Source organism: Mus caroli, unplaced genomic scaffold (assembly GCF_978045245.1).
Source record: "Mus caroli unplaced genomic scaffold, Mus_caroli_1 scaffold_6, whole genome shotgun sequence".
In the NCBI taxonomy this organism is placed as follows: Eukaryota; Metazoa; Chordata; class Mammalia; order Rodentia; family Muridae; genus Mus; species Mus caroli.
This window is the reverse complement of record NW_028227261.1, coordinates 125882900-125895424: the sequence shown is the minus strand read 5'-3', so window position 1 is coordinate 125895424 and position 12525 is coordinate 125882900. Positions and strand designations below refer to the sequence as shown.

The 12525-nt window shown below is 36.2% G+C and overlaps 1 long non-coding RNA gene across 1 annotated transcript in view; it reads left to right on the top strand.

Annotated features, from left to right (window-relative positions):
* Positions 1-12525, top strand: part of LOC110292093 (uncharacterized) — a 108589-nt gene that overhangs the window by 45090 nt on the left and 50974 nt on the right. Inside the window, exon 3 of the long non-coding RNA XR_002377646.2 lies at positions 8809-8897. This is a non-coding gene — a long non-coding RNA (uncharacterized LOC110292093). The remainder of the gene's footprint in view (positions 1-8808; positions 8898-12525) is intronic.

The window sequence follows — 12525 nt, the reverse complement described above, 5'->3', positions numbered from 1 at the left end:
AAGAAAACACATGGAAGTCTAATCAAAAATTGTTCTTACCACTGTTAAATTTGAAATTTTAGTAACTCCAATCTATTCCCTAATTTGGAACTCACTGTACAAACTGTTAACAAATTATTATTTGTGTAACCTCTAAAACCTTTTCTTTAGTCTTACAGTTTGAAACAACTATGTTATCTAAGTACAATATTTAAAGAAATGTTTTCCAAACTTCAAAATAAAAAAGAAAGAAGCTAAGCATCTGTTTGCAAAGTATTTTTGCAGTTACTAATGGCAAAAGCACATTACTACCAGGAGACGCACAAAAGGCAACTGAGGAGCCGTATTTTCTCAGCTTGTTTGCATTGTGAAGCACAGTTAAACAAATAGTGTCCCCCTTTCACAGACCCAGGAGCCCAGCCAAAGACACAGCTGAGGCAGAAACGGGTTGAAAGGGATCAGTGGCTTTTGTTGGGTCCTAGCTTGATGACATTGCTTGTTTGAAAGCAAAAAGTGTTCTTACTTTACCACAAACACTTAATAAGGCAGCAACTTTAGAGAGGGACAGCAATGCAAACTATTAGAGGACTGACTAGGGTCCCCACAGTTCTTTTATGAATTGCCAGTGACTATTTCATAGAGCATATTTGCTAGGCAAGTGAATCTACTGCTGGTGTGTGTGTGTGTGTCTGTGTGTGTGTGTGTGTGTGTGTGTGTGTGTAAATTGGGTTCCTGTAAATTTCCTTGAAGGTAATCTATCCTGAACAATGGAGTCAATGGCACTTTGTCATAGTTGAAAGACTCAGGCTTATGGAAGAATAAATGTAGGAAAACTTCCATTATGCATGCCAATTAGCCATCTTGTTCACTCAAAGCAAACAACTTTCTCTGGTGAAATTTCTCAAAATAACATAAAGGAACATAGTGTGAAAGTGAAGTAAATCAATGCACAGCGCATTAATGTGCATGCAAAGCCCTTTAGCCACATCACTCCATTAAAATTAACTAGAGAAGAACTAGTTTTTCTAATTGTCAGGTTTTCCAATTGAAAGAAGTTTATATGTAATTCATGCTTTCTTTCATCATTAATAGGTTGCATGGGCTTTTTATCTGCTTTATGGTTGGTTTAGTGCAACAGAATGGCCTTCAACTTCATATTACAGCAGTGAATACCAAAATGACACGTGTAATTGTCCATTGCATTTTACATAAACCTAGCTCTAGAAAAGAGGGCTTTCATCTTCCATATCCCACCCAACTTCTTGATATTTAACAAGCATATATTCCTCTGGAAGGAAAATGCAATTTAGTCTAAATGGACACATGGAAAGTTATCACTAAGAAAGTCTATGCTCTATCCCACCCACAGAGACTGTTGCAACAAAGCTGAACTGCATCCAGATAAATGTCTGGCATTGCTAGCCAGAATTTATCAAATGTAAAATCAGATTTAGGTTGCTCCCAAATTATTTTAGAAATGTAAAAGTATCTCATTAAAAATATTATGATAGTATGAAGTAGGGCATTGTTTATTTAATGAAGAAAAAGAACATAATAGCACCAGGACAAATGAATCAGCCAGTATGGGCTGCATCATCAAAATGTATGAATAAAGCTGGGAGCCCAGGCTCTCTAACTCACACTTTTGCTCTGGATATTTTATATAAATTTAACACAATATTTATGACTTATTAACTAATGATTTTTATTATACATTTTAGCAATCTCATGCTTGGGATTAAAATAAAATTTCTGATTATTCTCTTGTTCAAATGATTCATCACATGTTTCAATGTTTAAAATCTATACTGAGAACAAACATCCATCACTAAGAAGATACCACTTTGATCAAGAACCTGAATGATATTCTCCATGAGAAAAAGGTTAAAATGTGAAGAATTTAGTTTTGAAAGGAGATGATAAAGCATGTTTCATATAAAACCTCTATGTACACAGCTTGCTTTTATGTATTGTGTGCACACTGTCATTTGAACTTGGGAATAACATAGGAGAGTTATTATTTTTCTCTAACCTATAGATGAGGCCATGGATTTTAGTGAGCAATTATATTTATACATATCCAACCAAGGAAAACAAATTGCTTTTCCAATTACTGCAACAAAATGCTTTACAGGAATAACATAAGGAAGGCAGAACAGTTTTATTTTGGCCCGAAGTCCATCAAAGTGGAGAGGGCAGGGTGTGAGCACATTGAGGCAGCTGACCAATCTCATTTCATCTACAGTCAGGAAACAGTGGTGAATTCCCTGCTCAGGTCCCTCTCTCATTTTACCTGTAACCCATGGGATGATGCTGTCTGTGTTTAAGGCAGGACACCCCACTCCACCAACCAAATCTACAAACTTCGTCATAGACATGCCCAGATATTTGTCTCCAAGATAGCTTTATTTCCTAAAAATCAGCAAAAATCACATCTTGCAACTTTCAATTTCTTGCTCTGTCTGTGTTATCTCATTTTCCAAAACTGTTGTAACAAGTGTTGCAAACCAGATGCCTAAAGATAGAAACTTAAAGATCTGGGAAGCAGGAGGTCAAGACCGAGGTCACAAGTGTGATCACTTTGTTGCTTCTTCTAGCTTCTAGTGGCTTCATGAATGTTTGCGACTTGTAATTGTATAATTCTAATCACCCACTCTGCCTTCCAAGGACCTTATTTTAAATCTCAGGGTATTTTCTTCTATGATACTATCATGAAGACCTTGTAAAATTCAGGTTGAATTTATTTTGAATTTCATCTTGGGCCTGTAGAGACCATTTTCCAAACCAGGTCATATTCACATGTCCCTCAGATTGAAGAGTATAAATATTGGTCCAACTACTATAGTTTTAAACAGACATTCATAGAGTATTTGAAGACAAATATATAGAAGATAGAACATTAGCAAAAAGACAGGAGAAAATTACCTAGCTCTCTTCTTGTTATCAATTCAGGAAGTTCTTACTGTAAACCTACACTTTGCCAAGAGTACAACTAGGAATTTGCCGCAGACTCTCTTGGTCCCTTGTCTGTGTGGAACGGGTCTCTGGTCACAGGTGGGCAAGAAGTTGGCGGGAATTGACAGACAGACTCGACACAAGGGAGTGTGGATCTGAATGTAATTTGTCAAATCGAGCATCAAACTTTTTATACAGAAGAAAGTAGGGAAGTTGGGTGACACACCAGCAAGGTACAAAGAGGTTACTGGATTCTTACACAAAACAAAGGAATACAAACATGGAAGAACTGGCAGGAACCAACTGGGGTAAAACTCAATGTTAACAACTGGGATCAAAAACAGCTCCACCTAAGGTCCACTTAATCTTAGAAGCCAGGAGCAAGGGTTTTGTGCCCTTGCCATAGTTCCTACTATTGTGTGTCTATTGTATAGTCCACCTTCCCCCCAGGCCATTGTAAATACTTGTTTGTGTATGGGTGTAACTCAGCTATCTATAGTCCTAAGTATCTACTTTGGTTCCTCTTTAGGTCACAAACTTCCTTCTTCCTAGATAATGGTGAATTTCTGTGTAGGGCAGTGACTTAGCTATCCACGCCCAAGGTCATATCAAGGACTGCCTAGAATCAAACTTAGCTATATGTCAAAATATCAATCCTTAGGAGCACTTGTAATAAAGCAATATTAAGGAAAAGCACACAGATCCGTTTACCAACTAAAGCAAGGACATTGGAGCATTCGTTATACAGGATGCCACGATTCCAGGAGACTAAGTTTCCCTGAACTTTTCACCTCGGGACAGCGCTCAGGTTTTCAGGGTCACTACTGAAGTGGATGTAGCAGGAAGGGAAATGTTAGGAACAAATACACACACACACAGAGAAACAGAAACAGGAATATGTCAATCTTCACACACATGAAGCTTCTAAATTAGTAGTGAAGACAAATATTAAACAATTAATTCATCAAGGTTTTGAACTGAGCTGTCAAGAAACTCATCATAATAAACTTATCTATCTAGTAATTAAGCTAATGAACTCAAATGTTGAAAATATCAGAGAAATGTATATTCTAATTCACTCAATTCTCACCTACAGATTCTTAGTTCATGCTTAATTCTTAACGTTTACTTCTTGTTAGTTATTTTATTTTTGTTTTTGTTCTTATTGAAAATTAAACCCAGCATGCCATACATGCTTGGCAAATATTATCCCATGGAGTTAACTTTCTAGTCCCTCCTTATTTGTTTAAAAGCATCACAGAACAGAACAGGGGGGTGGAGATATGGATCAGCAGTTAAGAGCACTTGCTGCTCTTCCATAGAAGCCAGGTTTTGTTCCCAGCACCCACACAGTACTTCTCAATTATTTGTAACTCCAAATTCAGAGAATCTGGTGCTTTCTCCTAACCATTGAGAACACTAGGCATGCACGTGATACACATACATATATGCAGGCAAAACATTCCTAAAAATACAATAAAATAATCTAAAAACACCATGGGAAAATCCCAAAAATGTAAAAGAAAGGTAAAATATGCTCTAAGGACATTGGCAGCATGGTGTTCTATCAATCATTCTTAAACTTGAATGTTCATGAATTAGTTCTTCTTTGGATGACTTGAATTTATCAGAGGCAATACTATTACCGTGTAACATAATTACCATTCAATGCAAAAGTAACCAGGAAAATCAACAGACCTTTGAAAATGTCCTATCATTGGCTTAGGAAGAGTAACAAGTCACTATGCTGGCATTCTAAACCCACTCCACAAAATTACTTCAGCTAATGTTTTCAAGTTTCTTCTATGCAAATGGTAAGAATAGATGTAAGACAAAGACCTGGAGGTGATGTAGCATGAAGCTTGGAATTTGACATATCCATATGAACCTTGAAGCTCTATTATTATGGAAGTTCACTAAAAACATCTTTTTCACTTTACACTTTGGAGTCTCACATCACAGTGAGACCTCCTAAATTATTGCACCTATAGATCTGAGCATCAGCAGTTGGTCAAGATGTTACTTATCTTTCTAAAGATTCATTGAAACAGTTAGTCCATAAACATGGACTCATTGGTCATACACAACTTTTCTTCTTTTTTTTTTCATTGCAAATGACTCTTTTTTAATTGGATATTTTATGTATTTACATTTCAAATGTTATCCACTCTCTAGGTTTCCCCACTGGAACCCCCCTCTCTAATACCCCCTCCCCTGCTTCTATGAGGACACTCTCCTTCCTGCTCACCCACTCCCATCTCACCTCTCTGGCATTACCCTACACTGGGGAATCCAGCCTTCACAGGACCAAGGGCTTCTCTTCCCATTAATGCCAGACAGGCCCATCCTCTTCTACATATATGGCTGGAGCCATGAGTTCCTCCACTCTTTGGTTGGTGGTTAGTCCTTGGGAGCTCTGGTGGTTCTGGTTGGTTGATGCTGTTGTTCTTCCTATGGGGTTGCAAACCCCTTCAGCTCCTTCAGTCCTTTCTTTAACTCCTCCATTGGGGCACCCTGTGCTCAGTCCAGTGGTTGGCTGAGAGCATCTGCCTGTGTATGTGTCAGACTCTGACATAGCCTCTTGGGAGACAACTATAACATCCTCCTGTCAGCAATATTTCTTCCCATCAGCAATTGTGTCTGGGTTTGGTGTCTGTATATGGGATGAATCCCCAGGTGGGGCAGTCTCTGGATGGCCTTTCCTTCAGTCTCTGCTCCACACTTTTTCTCCTTATTTCCTTTAGACAGGATCCCTTCTGGGTTAAGAATCTGAGATGAGTGGTTGGTACCATCCCCCAACTAGGGGCCTTACCTAACCTCTGGATATGGTCTCTACAGGTTCTCCCTCCCCTTTGTTGGACATTTCAGCTAATCTCATACCTGTTGGGCCCTGGGAGACTCTTGTTTTCCTGGCATCTGGGTCTTGCTGGTGGCTATTCCCAGTTCCCTATCCACCATTGCTACACACCTCTGTTCAAATTCCTGACCTCTCATCCCTCTCCCTCCAACCCTCTACTTCCTGTGAATAATTTCTTCCCCCTTCTAAGAAGGCCTGAAGCATCCACATTTTGCTTTTCCTTCTTCTTGAGCTTCATATGGTCTGTGAATTGTATCTTGGGTATTCCAAACTTTTGGGCTAATATCCACTGATCAGCGAGTGCATGCCATGTGTGTTCTTTTGTGACTGGGTTATCTCACTCGGTATCATATTTTCACTTTTCTTTCTTATGTGTTTAGAGGCAGCCTTCTAATGGTTTTTCTTTTTTCAGTCTCTGTCAGCGGTTTCATAGCACTTATCTCCAACATGAGTTGAGGGATGAATCTTATTCCTCTGATTAAATATTTCCAAAAGCATATCATTGGGGATAGAGTGAAACTTAAAGTGGTGCTCTTAGCTAGTATGCTGCCACACTAGGTTTTTCCCATCTATACCTTCATTTGTACACTTCATCCAAGTAACGTGGCCATTTTCCAATGCTTCCCAAGGCCATACTCTATTCCTTGCTCTGGCACATCAAAATCCTGTCCCTTTGTCATAATTTAAGACTCAGTGCTAATGACAGTCTTCCAGAGACCTTTGCCAGACTACTTTATAGCAGCTCTTCCTTTCCACTTCAGCCACTTCTTTTTTATTCCTCACAAGTTGTATCACAAATATTTATTTAATGTATGTGTAGGTGCACACAGTTACACACATGCCACCACATATATAGAGAGGTCAGAGGGAAACATGTGGGAGTCAGTGCTCTCCTTCCACCAAACAGGACCACAGTATTGACCTCCAATCAATAGTCTCAGCAGCAGTTGCCTTTACCAGGTTATGCATTGCTGGCCATGGTTTAGGGACTTCTAATCCAGTAAGTGTGTGTTACTAGGGCAGAAGCTGCAACCATTTCAAAATGGCTTTATTATTTGAATATATTGTTTATTTCTTCCCTCTCTGTAGGAAGGTAATATTCTTGAGGGAAAAAAAAATCCTCTTATTGCTCCTTTCCTCCCTCAACATCCAGTATCTACTATAACATACCTAATAAGTACGCATGAATTCCATTAAACATTCCAAAATAGAACAAGGCAATAAAACCATAGAAATACAAAAGCTGCAAAAAGATTCTCGGATGTTACTGAGTCTATTTAGATGCTTCGATTGAAAAAAGGTAAATATGATGAAACAGGTACTTTAAAACTGAAAATGTGGGAAAAACAATCTTAGTATTTTTGAAGAACTGATTTAATGCCTTTATTTTCCTTTTAAACCCCACTTTACCTCAGAAAAATACTACAAAATATTATTGCTAATAATAAAGATATAATATTAAGCAACAGTAATGTACTTATTATGATTCAATTTATAAGGGAAATATAAGGAAAATAACAGGCTCTAATAAAATTTTAACTCACATAAACATTTAAAGATCCTAATAGCCATTGTGTAGGCTGATTCATTTTTGAGCAGTTTAAAGAAATTCTAACATTAATATATTAATAATAGTCATTGCCTTTAATGAGGGTCATACAACTTTCTTTGAGTCAATATAATAATGTTTTGGCACTTTATTGCTCAAGAAACCTGGAGGGAATACTTGAACCTGTTCAAGTCAGTGGAAAAAATGCAGAAAGGCACAGTAGCTTTGGAAAATTTATCAGTGTAAAATAAGCATGATTATGGTTTTATTTGTAAACTCTTGTGTTTATAAATATGCTAAATGCTTCCTATTAATTCTTAGAATTATGTTAAATAGGCTTTAAAAAGATCAGTTGGTCTCCTTTGGGATTTCCATTAGAAGTAAATGTCTTCTGCATTTGGCTCATCAGGTAAGAAAATATGAAAACAGTCAGAAGTAATTTACACAGAGTTCTGTGCTGCTCCTGAGGCGCAGGGAATGTGCACTGTTCACAGAAATCCAAAGTCCCTTGCCCTTTACACTTTGCAAGTCATGCTACATATGTTTCCTCACTTAAGCTCTGTAATAGTCATGAGAGTTCAAGAGAGCCCTTAGTCTATTGTTTACTTGCTATGAATGAGATTAAATCTGGTCTTGATAGATTCACAGTTGGGTGTCTGAAAAATAGACACACAGACTTTAACCTAGACTTCAAATTTCTGTCCCAACACTCATATCATGGTACCATCCCCTTCTGCTGATCACTTTTCCGAGGCAACATGAAATAATGAATGAACAGTGGCTTGGATGACTGCTGCCCAAGGAAGCATCATGCTATCCAAGGTTCCTTGTAACAGCAGAGTCAAAACTGACATCCAAAGCAGGAAGTGACTCTTAACTGAGGATAATGCAAACCACTCTTTCATCATCAAAATGAAAAAGAAATTGCTAATTCTGTAAAGAGAGAGCAGCTGCCAGCAGACACAGACTCTCAAAATAAAAGAGCAAAGAGCAGCTGGAGTCTCCCCCCCACCCCACCCCCACCCTTCAGACAGCATTTTCCAGAACATACTAAAGTGAAGTACAACTTTCTGGAGAAAGCAATTGATTACGATCCACTACTTAAGATTACAAAATTAGGAGGGGAGTAAACCCAAAACTACTGAGAGAGAACAAAGCTTTGTGTGAGGAAGAGAATATCTTGCTGTGGCAGATTTGGGCAAGAAACATGGAAATCAGAAAGATCAAAATACACACTGTACAATTGTATTGTCAATGATACTTTAATGGGTTTTAAGTGGGGAGACCAGACAAGGGCATAACTTAGTCTAACACCATTGTCCATTATCTTGATTGTACAGATTAAGCCAGCATGTGGTGCACTGTGTTAGTTTTTATATACCAGGGTATGACTGGAGTCTCAATATAAATTTGTTTCATGTACACTTGAAACATTACACTGATAGCAATTTCATGATCACTTTATTAGGACCTGCCACATGATCCAGTTTGGGATTGTCTACTGGTGGCATCATGAGGGCACTCAAATGTCAAACTTTGAAGATTTTGGATTCTCAGGTAGGAGAAGCTTACCATATACAACAAACTATAAGGAATCTTACTGTTATTAAAAAGCTCTGTTAACAAAGGGAATGAAACATATACTTTAAGTTGTGATACGGATCACCTTTTCCTGAATACAGCTGTATGAAAGTACCTTAGAAGGATAGATTCTATTATAGTTATTTAAATACCAAGCATACATTATGCTGTCCAAAATGGTATGTATAAATAGAATAATATCTATTTTCTGTGCTCTGGGGAGGTTTCATTCTTCTATCTATGGTCATTGATTTCCCCCAAGGACAAAATTATGTGACTGTGCATTTTCAGGTCCCTTAAACTCTATAGGTCCCTCTAGGTTTAAATGTGACAATGATCTGGATGTTGACAAGCTTTAGATTGCTGAGCTATGCTGTGTGGTTGCTATACACCTTCACCTTTATAATCAGCACCTCTATAAATAACTGTACCAGAATTAAACTTTATTTCTGGGTGAACTTAGAAGACAAAGTTCCTCACACGATACAGGGCTTATTATTACAGTATCTTCATTTATTACAACCATGAAGGATTGACTAATATTTATCAATAAATGTGTATAGGGCTCAAATAAACTATAATATGTATAGAAGAGTTAATTTGATTATTTTGACCAAGACAATCTGAATCCAAAACCTAAAATTTCACTGTGCTCAATTGAATACATAATGGAAAATTAATGTAAAACTCAAACTTTTTCAAGAATACAAAATAGGAGCCAGAGATTTTATTTTACTCAGTGAGTAAGGATATTTTCTGCTGAACTTGATAATCTGAATGCCTTCTACAAGACCCAAAGAAAAACATGATTCCACAAGCTATTTCTTGATGTGGCATATGCTGCACACACACACACACACACACACACACACACACACACACACACACACAAACACACACACACTCACACACAAAATAAAATAAATAAATAATTGTGATGAATACAAAATATATAAAAATAATTTTTAACTACCTTAAAAGTGCAGTGTAATTATAAGGAAAAGCTTAATATATCTCATTTTCTTTCTTTCTTTATTCTTTAATATCTTTTTGCAGTTCAGACTTTATCCCCATCCCAGACCACCCTCTGACTGTTCCACAAAAAGAATATTATACAGAGAACCAGAGTTTCAACATTTTACAATTTTTAAAGTATTGATAATATATGTGTTTGAGAGTTTAAAATATTGTTTCAAAATACTGTAATTCATATGGAATAAGCATATATAATTATTATTAAAAACCTCAATATTAAATATTTTACAATTGAGAATAAATGATTAACAAGTAGGAATAATAACAGAAAAATATATCTTAAAACAACCTGGAACAAATTGACAGCTCATATCACATGAACCATGATTATATATATTTCAAAATGCAGTATAGAAAAATCTGAAAATAAAAATCAAACAGTAAGTCTTAAGTACTAAAAGCATGCATCTTAAAGTTTCTAAGATTAAGAGACATTATAAGAAACTATAGCACATGTAGTCAGTAGACTGACAACATGAAGTATTTTAATATCAATTTTAAAAACATTACAAAAACATAAGCTAGAGTTATACCAACCTTGCAAAAGAGCCAAGACTTTCATGCACAGATACAATTCAAGTACTTATGGGAAAACTGAGATAATAATAAATAAGAAGAGAGCAAATTCATACAAAAAGGAATTGTGTGTAGCCCTTGTATAGAAAAGAGGACTAACAAGAATAGTAAGATATCTTACTTCAAATTGAAATTAAGCTTCCAACAGGTAGATTTGCAAATTTAATTGTTAATACAAAGTCTCATTAATTGAAATTGTGAACATAATGTATGTTCACAATGTATACTGAATTTATGTATGACAATATATGACAAATTAGAAGTAATTCAGATTTACTACATATTGCAGTTGATGTTTCATTCATGATCATTGATAACAAGGACATGATAAAATACACAAGTAGTTATGTCTTAAATTCTAGCAAAGAACAAAACAAATTAAATTGTATATGTAATGTCATATTCAATGTGAACGACTTGTCAGGAAAAGAGTTGGAGATATTATAAATAATACATCACGTTAAGTGATTCTTACATGAATAAAAATATTTATAAAACAATTTGCATTGCTCTAATATATTATTTTTGTGGACATATTCATCTGCATTGTTTCTTTATTATGTATATTTCTCTCATTTTTACTGAACTTATTTTCATTATGGCTGAGGATTTTTAAAAAATTCTTTATATAATCTGGAGTAGGCACATAGTTAGGTACTATCACATATCTATAAAAATGCCTGTCTTCAAAAAGAATAAAAATATCCAGAATTAAAAAATACAGAAGAGCCAAGATTATTACAAGCTGTTGTTGGTAAAATAGTACAACTACTTTTAAAAATAGTTGGACAGTTTCTTAAAGTGATTACAATATTTTCCAGCCAGATTTTCTGGTTTCTACTCAAAGGCATAAAACTATGTATGTACAAAGGCTTGAACACTAATTCCTAAGTACATAACATTTCATAGGAAAAACAAGAAAACAATTCAAATGACCTCCAAGAGATGAACGCATAAGCCAATTGTGATAATTTCAAGCAATTCATGTATTATTCAGAAAAAAAAACAGAAATACAGTATTTACCAACACATGCAGCAATGTAAGTGACTGTCAAAATATCCTGAGATTTAAACAAAGCACATTTTATGATTCAATTATTGTGAAATTCTTTAAAAGGCAAGACCATTTACAGATTTAGAAAGCAGATGGGGAATGTGTGGGAAAAGATGAGCATGAGAGGAATGTACAAGGCTGGAAAATAAGATTTAAAGGATCATTTGATTAGATTAGGGAATGAAAGTTACAGGCATTATGTTCGTTCTATGGATGGATTTACAAGTGCAAACACACCCCCAAATTTATTATGTACATTGTACATATTTCAAGTTTATTGTGTTTCCTGTTACTGTGATAAGATACTCTGACAGAAACAAATGGGAAAGAGTTTATCTTGGCTCACAGTTCAAGGATATAGTCCACCATAACAGGGAGATCCTAGTCCATGGCCTTGAGTCAGGAAGCAAGGGAGAATCAGTGTTTGGCTCAGCTTACTTCTTTTCCTGCAATCCTCCATTCCATCTCAGAGAATGGGGCCTGCCACTCCCAGAAGGATGTTCTTCACCCTTCAGTTAGCCCATTCAACATAGTCTCCCCAGGCATGCCCAGAGACTTGTGTGACTGGTGCTTCTAGATCTCCTCAAGCTAAAAATAGTAATGAAATACCACAATAAAGCAGTTAAAATTTACAGTGCCCATGTCTTTTGAAATGACTATTCTTGATTATACCTATGTCCAGATCCTTATCTGTCTCAGTACCACACCAGGTAAATAATTTTCCTGGTGGGAACTCTTTAGAGACAAGTTCCACCTTGGCCACCAAAACAGAGTATCATAAATAAATAAATAGATGATAGATAGATAGATAGATAGATAGATAGATAGATAGATAGATAGATCTTTCTGTGGAAGCCTAGCTTAAGAGCATCAGAATATTACCATAGTAAAAATTAGGACAAATACCCATGGAAAACCATATGGACATGAAAACCATGC